General features: G+C 40.5%; 1 long non-coding RNA gene across 1 annotated transcript in view; it reads left to right on the top strand.

Moving 5' to 3' along the window:
- LOC140635059 (uncharacterized) overlaps nucleotides 1-8,468 on the top strand; it is a 47,862-nt gene extending 39,394 nt beyond the window's left edge. The window contains exons 2-3 of the long non-coding RNA XR_012032406.1: nucleotides 5,343-5,467; nucleotides 8,183-8,468. This is a non-coding gene — a long non-coding RNA (uncharacterized lncRNA). The remainder of the gene's footprint in view (nucleotides 1-5,342; nucleotides 5,468-8,182) is intronic.
- The last annotated feature ends 1,984 nt before the right edge of the window (nucleotides 8,469-10,452 follow it).

The raw sequence follows: 10,452 nt of genomic DNA, 5'->3' as shown, positions 1-10,452 counted from the left end.
TTGCTCTGTAAGGCCAAATTTATGACCTTATGCAAATTGCTTAAACTCTTCTAGCTCCAGTTTAATCTTTAGTTTATCCATAGAAAATGGAAAGAATAACAACTTATAAGATTTTGGTGACATTTAGGAGTAATGTATGTAACACACATAGGATGCTAACTTTGCACATAGTAGATGCTCAATAAATAGTAAGTATTGTTATAATTTCTTTGCAGTGTTTATACGATGGAATAATGCTTTTGTTAGGTTTCTGAAAATGTGGCATTCAAAATTATACACACACACACACATTATACAACAAGTTAAAATATGTACAAGAAAATAGTCAAAAGGAAAAATATCAACATATCCAATAGTCACTGTTTGGAGGTGAACTGCTGGTACAACCAAAACCTAAAATAAACTTAAAAAAATAACTCTTGGATCATTTTAATTATCCAAGTGATGCCTGATAAATATATTCTCCTTATGTTCCTCTCTTCTCCAAATGTGAACAGTTAGGATTTTGTGTGAGATATTTTATATCTTTGACTTAGATATCTTTAATTCATATGTTTGCCTAAAGAAAATATACTGTATTCTTTTATGTATTTGCTTTCAAAATGGTGTTATCCCATAAGTGTCATTCTGTAATTGGCTTTTTAAATTAATTAATTAATTAATTGTTAGAGAGAGAGGGAAGGAGGTGCAGAGGGAGAGGGAGAGAATCTTAAGCAGGCTCCATTCCCAGTGCAGAGCCCCACAGCTCCATCCCACAACCCTGAGATTATGACCTGAGCCAAAATCAAGAATCAGAGACTTAACCCACTGGGCCATCCAGGAGCCCTTTCAATAGGCTTTTTAAAAGCAACATTATATTTTTAAGGTCTTGTCATATTGCTGCATATGAACATAATTCCTTTAAACTACTATTTTTAATTATATGGATATGCCCAAATTTATTTAATATTCCACTTTTGATAGGGATTTAGGCTGTCCTAATTTTTCACTCTTACCAGGAAAGCAGCAGGGAATCCTTGCATGTCTCTCTCCTTTGCACATGGGTGTTGCTTTAGATGAAACACCATGTCCTTTGCACATGAGTGTTGCTTTAGATGAAACACTTTGCCTAAAATCTGTTGGCAAAGTGTCTAAGTGTAGCTCTAATAGACACTCCCAGTCACCCTTCAGAATGACTGTACCTGTTCTCTAGTACTTTGCCAGCAGTTAATTTTGTCAAATTTTAAAGTGTTTTCCAATCTGATGGGTTAAAAAAAATCATACTTCGTTGGAGTTTTTCTCTTTTTATTTCAAAATAATTATAGATTCACAGCAAGTTGCAAAGATAGTACAGTGAGGTCTGTGTGCCCTTCAGTCAGTTTCCCCCAAAGGCTATAATCTTCTATAACTATGGTACCTATCAACATCAGAAAATTGACATTGGTATAAAGTGTGCATGGTCTATGTCATTTTACCACGTGCATAGATTCATGCACCATACCGCAGCCAAGATACAGAACTATGCCATCACCACAAAGATCTCCCTCATTTGCCCCTTAGAGTCACACACCTGCCCCCTCCACCATCCCTAGCTCCTGAACACTAGTACTCTGTTCTCTATTCTCTAATTATGTGTTATTTTGAAAATGTTATATAAATGTAATCATGCAGTATATAACCTTTTGATATTGGCCTTTTTTACTCAGCAGAATACCCTTGAAATCCATCCAGGTTGTTGCGTTTATCAATAATTGTTGCTTTTTATTGCTGAGGAGTATCACATGGTGTAGATTTACCAAGGTTTGTTTAATCATTTATCTGCCTTGAGACCTTTCAGTCACTTCCAGTTTGAGACTATCACAAATAAAGCTGCTGTAAACATTACATACAGCTCTTTGTGTGGACACAAGTTTTCACTTCTCTGGCATTAATGCCAAGAGGCCATTGCTGGATCTTATGGTAAGGGTTAGTTGTTGTTGTTGTTTTTTAAGAAACCACCACACTATTTTCCAGAGTGGTTGTACCGCTTTACATTCCCTCCAAAAATGTATGACAGATCCAGTTTCTCCACATTCTTGCCACCTTTTGGTGTTGTCATTAAGTTTTATTTAGCTTTTCTACCTGGTGTGCAGTGTTATTGCTTTGTGGGCTTAATTTTCATTTCCCTAAAGGTTAGGGATATTAAATGTGTGCTTGTCCGCCATCCATATTTTGACTTTGATGAAGTGTCTTTTCATGTCATTTGCCCATTTTCTAGTTGAATTAGGTTGTTTTTTTTTTACAGTTAAGGTCATGTATTCTTTATATATTCTAGATATGAATTCTTATATGAGGGTAGAGTAGTGCCCCAGTGATGGGGACAGGGGGGCTCATCACCACCAGGTGGGGAAGAAAGTCCCAATTCCTCACTTGGACTTCTGTGACACCACCCCCATGGTGAGGAGGGGCTGTGGGGTACAGGGGGTGTCCACTGGAGCTCATTGAGAGTGGAAGTTTGAGCTCCCTAGTCAGACTTTGCTGGCAATGTGGGGCGGGAACTATCTTTTTCCATGGGATCTGTCTGGGGTAGAGAGCATTATCGTCTAAAAGTGTTCTATCCTAATAGACTGCCCTTTCCTGGTCTGATTAGAGCAAGCAGGTTCTTCTAGGGCTTTGCTTGTCTAGGCCTAGTGAGATGTCCTCGTTGCCCACTCCCCCAGCATGCAGTCTGGGATGTATGAGGCAAAGAGAAAACCCAGAGAGCTCACTGCCCCCTTGTTCTTTGGGTTCTGGGGCCTCTAGCTACTCTGCATTCTCTCCATGTTTCAGAGTCCTCTTATATTGTTTTATAGATAATGTCCAGGATTCCTATCTGTTCTTAGCAGGAAGTACAGGGAAAGCACTTTTACTTCAGCTTTCCAGAAGCAGAATGGATACTGGTTGTTGTAATTTGCATTCTTTATTATTAGTGAGATTGATTACCAATATCGAGCCCCATGTCGGGCTCTCTGCTCTGCGAGGATCCTGCTTCTCCTTCTCCCTCTGCCTGCCTCTGTCCTCACTTGTGCTCTGTCTCTTTCTCTCTGCCAAATAAATAAATAAATTTTTTTTGAAATGCCAGTATCATATAGAAGGCTTTAAATTGTAACGTAGTCATCAAATAACAACAAAAAAACATGGGCATACATCAATATGCATCAATAGGGATGATGGGACACTATGTGACTATTAAAAAGAATGTTTCACTCTAAACCAAGAAAGTTCCAGATCTAGCTTGGAACTTTGGTTTTATAGATTTCCTATCCTCTTTCAGCACTTTGAGAGTGTAGAGGACAGGTAACAGAGAGCATTCCTGCTCTATTGTCTTCCTTGAAAATGATGTCTTCATTTGTCTTTCATAACTTCTTCCCTTTCTTGCTGTAGTATCACTACATAATTGTAGAGGCATTTCCTTTCACTTTATACTTATTTGATAGGGACAGCTCTACCCAAGTATTATATACTGTTCTCTGACTTCTTCCCCATTTCTTTCTCCTGTTTTTGTGCTGACAGCCTATGTTCTACTTTCTTTTTCTTTTGCTGGAGCAAGAGGAAAGAATAAATCCGGGATTGTGTTTAATTACAGCTGGGGAATGTAATCCCTGGTTCAGTCCTCTTCCCTAAAATTCTGTTAAAAGTTCTAGTGTGTCTTGCTCGCCTGAGAGATGCCCTGAAATTCTGGAGTATTACCCCAATTCAAGCTTAGACACCAAGTCATTGCTTCTGTTGGAGACACTCTGCTCTAGTTTTTAAAAACTCTCCTGGCTTCCATGCCTCTCCCCAGTAGTGAAGGGCTCCTTAGTCCCAGCTTGAGTGCAATAAAATAAAGTAAGGGATTTGGGTGTGGTGTACCCTTTTCCATCCTCAGGGCTTCCTATGAAGCTTCCCTGGGCTCATCATCATCCTCAGGGGCTTTTGTTTTACTTCTTTTCTCTTCCTGTGCAGTCAAGGCCCTATTTGCTCTTAGAAAAATATAACTCCTGGTGATTTTTTTTTTTTTTTACAGAATTTGTCCCGCCTTCCTGCTAGTCAGAGAAAAAGAAAATGAGGGGCGATAGTGGTTTCTTCCTTCATAGCTAAGTACTAGTTATGCAGGGTGTCAAGGAAGAACTTCTCCCTGGAAAAGATGTGCTTCATTTTCACCCCTGGGTGCCATATCCCATTCCCCAAATAGGAGGGAAGTGGGCAAAATTAATGAGATTTTTTGAATTATGTCTGTGTATCACCTCCACAGAATTCTTTCTGGAGGGACTTTATATCGAGGCAGACATCAATATCCAGAGTCTTCCATTTCTAGACACTTTCCAAAGTTAAAACAATGCTCCTGTATCATTTATTGGGTTTATTTATCTACTATCCATTCCGTTTCATTAAGTTCAAGATGAGGGAGGTATTGTAACCCTGTGTCTGATTTGCCAGGTTTCCCCAGAAGTCACTTGAATATTAAAAATGTCCTTTTTCCTTGTGCCTGACATTGCTTATTTGAAATAAAGAAAAAGAATGCTTGCTTTGGGGATCCCTGGGTGGCGCAGCGGTTTAGCGCCTGCCTTTGGCCCAGGGCGCGATCCTGGAGACCCGGGATTGAGTCCCACTTCGGGCTCCCGGTGCATGGTGCCTGCTTCTCCCTCTGCCTATGTCTCTGCCTCTATCTCTCTCTCTGTGACTATCGTAAATAAATAAATAAATAAAAGAATGCTTGCTTTGGTTGAATGGCTACTACTAAGTGTTTTCTATGAACTATGATCTCTTTCTTTAAAAATTTACTTATTTATTTGAGAGAGAGAGTTGGGGGGCAGAGGGAAAGGGAGAGAGAAAATTATCAAGCAAACTCCTGGCTGAGCTGGGAGCCCACTGGGGGATGGGGGGTGCTTGATCCCAGGACCCTGAGATTGTGACCTGGTCAAGAGTTGGCCGCTTAACCCACTAAGCCACCCAGGCACCTTTGAACTATGCTCTTATAACCTAAGAGAATAGTTGAAATAATGAATAATGAACCAGTATGAAATCCATTTTAAGAGTCAGTTTTATTCTTTTGGAATTTTTTTTCTCAAATTCTTTTACCAGGTTTATTAATCACATCACATATGAACTGGATTGCCATGTCTTCATTTTCTTTCCTTCTTTCTTTTCTTCTTTCCTTCTTTTCCCTCCTGTCTTTATCATCAGTTAAGTTTCCCATTAGGTTCTAAAGGAAATCTGCCCCATTCTGGTATGTTCTTCTAAACCTGCTTCTTGTGGAAGGTATATTTTCTAGATGTTCCTAGAGATTTAAAATTAGAGATATGAGTTTATTTCTACCTGCAGTTTTAACACTAATTGCTTTTTATACTTCCTTTTTTTCTGAGACCATATAGAGAAGCCCCATGTTCTCATCAGTTGCATTTCTGAAATCACTTGCTTGGACCATCTGCTTCAGAAGGAGACCTCACTTCTAAAGGTGTATGGAGACAAGAAGGTTGCTTTTAACAAGGTATATTTGGCTTAGAAGTGCCTGGGTGGCTCAGTCACTTAAGTGTCTGCCTTCAGCTCAGGTCACAATATCAAGGTCCTTGGATCAAGCCCTGCATGAGGAGTCTGGTTCTACCTCTACCTCTCCTCACTCCCTACTTGTGCTCTGTCTCTCTCAAATGAATGAATAAAATCTTTAAAAAAATACATATTTGGCTTAAACCAACTGAACAGCTCTTACTAATGTTGCATTTTCATTATCTACTCTGCAGTTTTAAAATGGCAGCCCATGGGCTCAATTTACCAAGTCCCATTCCTTCCTCTGGTTGGCTTCTACCAGGCTTCAAGCTATCAGTTTAAGTACAGTATGTTATGATTTCTCTGGAAGCCTTTCCTACTCCCTAAGTCTGGAGTAGGTGCCCCTCATGGGAATCCACTCCCATAACAGGCTTTGTTTACCGTAGTTTGCATTGATCACTCTGTAAGGTGATTGCCGATGTCTTATTTCCCATTGGACAGTAAGTCCATTGGACAGAGACTAAACACCCAGTTCAGTGCCTTGCACATAATTACCTCAATGAATATGTGTTTCATGACTACATTTTTAAAAACTTTAATAACATTTCAAAAGTTTTTAAAGAGCTTTGAAGTTCAACAACAGTGTATAGTTGCCAAGTTGGTTCTTATTGCTGCATCCTTTGTGGTTTACCAGAAGGGATGCATACACGCGTTCAGTTCACAAAACTATAATTGAGTAGAGTAAATTTTTAATGGAGTTTGGTAAAACACTTGAGCTAGGTTACATTTTGGACCAGCTGAGAAGCCACAGGTTTCATCACACTATTATTAATGTGGTTTTTTTTTTAAACCATTACTCTATCACCATTTGGCCCTTTGCAGAATTCATCAAAGGCACAGTCTTTGCCCTGAGGCTTTCGATTTTATCATTCCACTGCCTGAAGTCATCCATCTGTGAAGCCAGGGCAATGCACACCTACCTCATAAGGGTGTTGAAAATTAATTAGGCAATGGTCAGCTGTCTTCAATATGAGAGCGGGGTGTAAGTGCACATGTTTCGTGTCTCTTTTAATTATACCCCGTGTGCAAGCAAGGTAGCTAAGACCCCAGAGCATTTGGATTTGCAAAGGCTTTGAATGCAGTACAAAGCTTGTTGCCTCAATATAAAGTATCAATAGGAGGCATTAAAATGTCAGCGCCTTTTCAGGGATTTTGTTCATTAAAATGCCTGCAAAGGAGTATGCTGAATAAGTGACTGTGGACCAAGTCATAGCCCAAGCAGTAGAGCAAACAGGAGCCTCAAGAGAGCTCCAAAAGTACAAGGAACAAGCGTTTTAAATGGCGGGTGAAGTGGTGAGAGGGGACTCAGGGAGAAATCTGAATTTGCCCGGCACTCCTGCCCCCCAAAGCTACAGTAGATCAACTTGACACTTCCCGGCTCTAATTTACTTGCTCCTTGTTTTGATTTCACGGCATTCCCAATTATGCAGCTGCCAGGAAAGGAAGCAATGGAATTGCAATATAGAAAGACCAGACCACTTCTTTTCGGACTAGACATTTCTGCACAAAGAGCCAATGGGTCACATCTTCTGCCGGTTTGGAGTTGCTTCCAGGATAACCAAGCACAGTTGTGAGGCAGCTCAGCCTTCTTGGCTTCCCCTTTCCTCAATGGCCATGAGGTTTCTCAGCTGCCTGGGGGATCATCTATAATAGGCCATTTTATTTGGTAAATGTTTTCCTACTTACTGAAGAGTGTTCATTATTAATGACCAGAAAGGGAACTCCTGCCTCCTATGGCAGAAGTTGATACATTTGCTTTGTATAATTGCCGTGTATAGTTAGCCATGTGGTCGTTCAGCTAAAATAAATTGCCTTCTTCCCATAAGAGTCTCCCCGAGTGTCACGGGAGAGCTAGAGGGAAGCTGGCTGCTGAGACTAATCTCTTAGCTAACGCAATAGACGAGTCCAGAAACAGAAGGCAGATGGCAAGTTCGAGATGGATAGCATTTTTTAATGGCTTCAAAATAGCTCTGTCTGTAAACGGCTTTGCTGAATGACAACATGTAGTGCGATTTAATCTATCTATTGCTGCGTTGTCAGACCTTCTGAGAACTGTTCTCTGGTTCATCTATTAAGACAAAAACTGATCTTACTTCAAAGTGGGGGATGTAGAATGATAGGAATGTAAAAGGCCAGTAGAGTAGAAGGGTAAGAAGAAAACGCTACAATTATTTACAAATAAATGGCAGACATCCTTCCAGAGTAACAGTCACTTGTAGTTTGGTATTTGAAGAAAGTAACTCCATGTTGAGATGTAAGAGCAGAAGCTGAACTCTGAACTCTGAAGTGAAAGAGGCCCAAGGTCTAGGAGAAAAAGTCATGACAAAGACAGTATACCCTGGTCTGTCTCCAATTAGTAAGAATTCACATTGTTCTGATGAGATTAACCTTTGGGTATCCAACCCATTGATTTGGGAAATGGTACTGATGAGGACATGGGGCCTCGGTACATGCTCTCAGGAAAGGACCAAAACAGGTAATTGGTGTTAAAGTTGAGTGAAGAAATAAATTCATACCACTAATTTTAAATTTCTAGAAATGTCTAGGAAAGAAAGCCTACTTACCCTAAGAAGCAGGTTGAAAAGAGCATACTTAAGTGTTGAAATAAAAAATACTATTTTTGTTTTGTTTTATTTTGTTTTGTTTTGTTTTGTTACAGACTGGCAGATAGACTCACCCTGGATGAAAATTAAGCAGGTGAAATTGGACAAGAGCAACACTTTTATGGAAGAACAGATAGTCACAGACCAGTCATGGAGGAATTAAACCATGGTCAGACGTTTCTTCCCCCTCTGTTCTGACGTTGGAAGTGAAATGATGCAGAAAGCTGTTCTTTCTTACTCTGTATTGCATCAGTCTTGCAAAGCACACACAGGTGCTAGTAATCAGTAACCACTTGAAATTTATGCTTGTTGTTTTAATAAAGCATTATATTTGGATTAGGATCATTTACTCTCTCTCTTTCTTTATCTCTTTCACTTAAATCTGAAATAAGCCTGGCTTGTTTGCCCAAATTATTCAATTCAATTTTATAGCTGTTTATTGATTTCCTGCAATACTCAAGGCATTTGTATACACTGACCACACTTTACAAGCCCCAAACTGGGTCAAATTATGTGTATGGTGCAATAAAATATTTGAAATTGAGACTATCTTCCAAAATTCCAAATTCTAAGCCTGATGCCAGGAGCTGAAAGGAAAAATAAGAAAGTTCCTCAAGAGTTTGCATGCAAAGGAATTAAATAATTGCAAAAATAAGCATAGAAGGCAGAGTAAGACAGGTGCCCCAACAAGGCAAAAATAAAGCTGTATGGCTTACATTCAGAGTCCCAGGTCCACCACTCACTAATCGTGTGACACAAGGCAGGTCATTGGGCCTCAGCAAGGCCTGGTCTCCACTCCAAAGTAGAGATAATCATATCCAGTCAGTAGATGTGTTATGAGGACGGAGCACATTGGAATGGTGGCTTTCATGCAATAAAATGTTTAAAATGCATGGTGGATTCAAAGAAAGAAGTGATATTAGAATGAGGAAAGGTCAACAAGAAAAGGACACTTTTTGGGGGGTTGGGTTTTGAGATGTCTAGGGGGTGGTAAGGAGGAAGATGTGTTGAGAAGAAAGGAGCTGTGTCTACACAGAAAAGAGTCACTAATGCTAGTGACTAATCCAATGTTCCAACACCATTTTGAGTGTTCTAGAACAAACATCTACTCAGGTGAAGAGAGCAATTGAAAAGAGAAAGAAAAGAAGGCCAAGAACACAATCTTATGCAACACCAGTGTGTAAGAGGAGGAAGTATAGGTGGTGAAAACAGAGAGAAAGTGGTCTGAGAGTTTAGAGAAAACCTGGAAGAGAACAGTGTCCCTGAAGCCAAGAGGGTTTGAAAGAGTATCAAGTGGGACCAGGGTGGGGTCAGGGAGGGGTTCCAGTGCCTCAGTGAAAGAAGAGAAGGAAAACCAAGAGGAGGCCAGTGAATTTAGTAATTAAGTGGCCAGTGATAGTTTTAAATGGTGATTCTATAACAAAATTATACTTGAGCTGCTATGCCTATGTCTCCCATAGAGGTTGTGTTCATCATGTTGTATCTGGAAGGATTCGCCTATTAAGGCCATGGGTCAAGACCTTACCCATACATTATGAGTGGGGTGTACTTTTAAGTGTCAGGAAAGTTGTTTATTCAGCAAGGACAGTGAAACTGCAGGGAAAGAGAAAGCAAGCAGGAGAGAGGACCATTAGCTATCTCTGGGTCTCACTTTCCTGAGTCTGGACTTTGAGGAGGATTTTGAGAAGGACTTGAAGAAGCTCCTACATCAAGGAAAGATGCTCTCTGCCACAGGGAACTAGGCTGGGAGGCATCCTCAGGCTGAAAGTCTATGAGGAAGCCTAGTTCCTTGGACAGATAATTAGGTTTTAGGTTATTCCATTAGTTATTTACCCCAAATCTTCAGTCCTGCTTTGTTTAAAGGTTTCTGGCTAGTCTTTGTTGTGCTGTGGGGAATTACAAAAGGTATTTTCTGACCTCATCTGGATTGGGGTGTTGGAGAGGACACTTTTCGAGGGTGTTGGAGAGGCACTTTTTCGAGGCCTGTGTGGGGGTGATACCCTCAAGGAAAGCCACCCAACCCGGGAGCCAGAGTTAAAGAGAGGCCAGAAGGAAAAAAGAAGATACAAGGGCAGTGGGCTTAGAGATCAGGAGACGGTGAGAGACTCGCAGCTTCATGGCATTCTCCCTTATTTGGCACTACGGGTATTGACTTGGGGATGAGGAGGCAGACGGGCAGTGATTTAGTGATAAAGGACTCATTATTGAGGAAGATACTTCCCCACGTTCTCAAGGAGCCTAAGAAAATAACAGGGTTTAGGGAACATCCTTTAGATGCATGTGTGTGAGCAGAGCAAAGTTGTTTGCCAGCAAGAGGGACTGAACA

This window comes from Canis lupus, chromosome 6, assembly GCF_048164855.1.
Source record: "Canis lupus baileyi chromosome 6, mCanLup2.hap1, whole genome shotgun sequence".
Taxonomy (NCBI): Eukaryota; Metazoa; Chordata; class Mammalia; order Carnivora; family Canidae; genus Canis; species Canis lupus.
The sequence above is the reverse complement of the archived record's forward strand: the minus strand, read 5'-3'. Positions and strand labels throughout refer to the sequence as shown.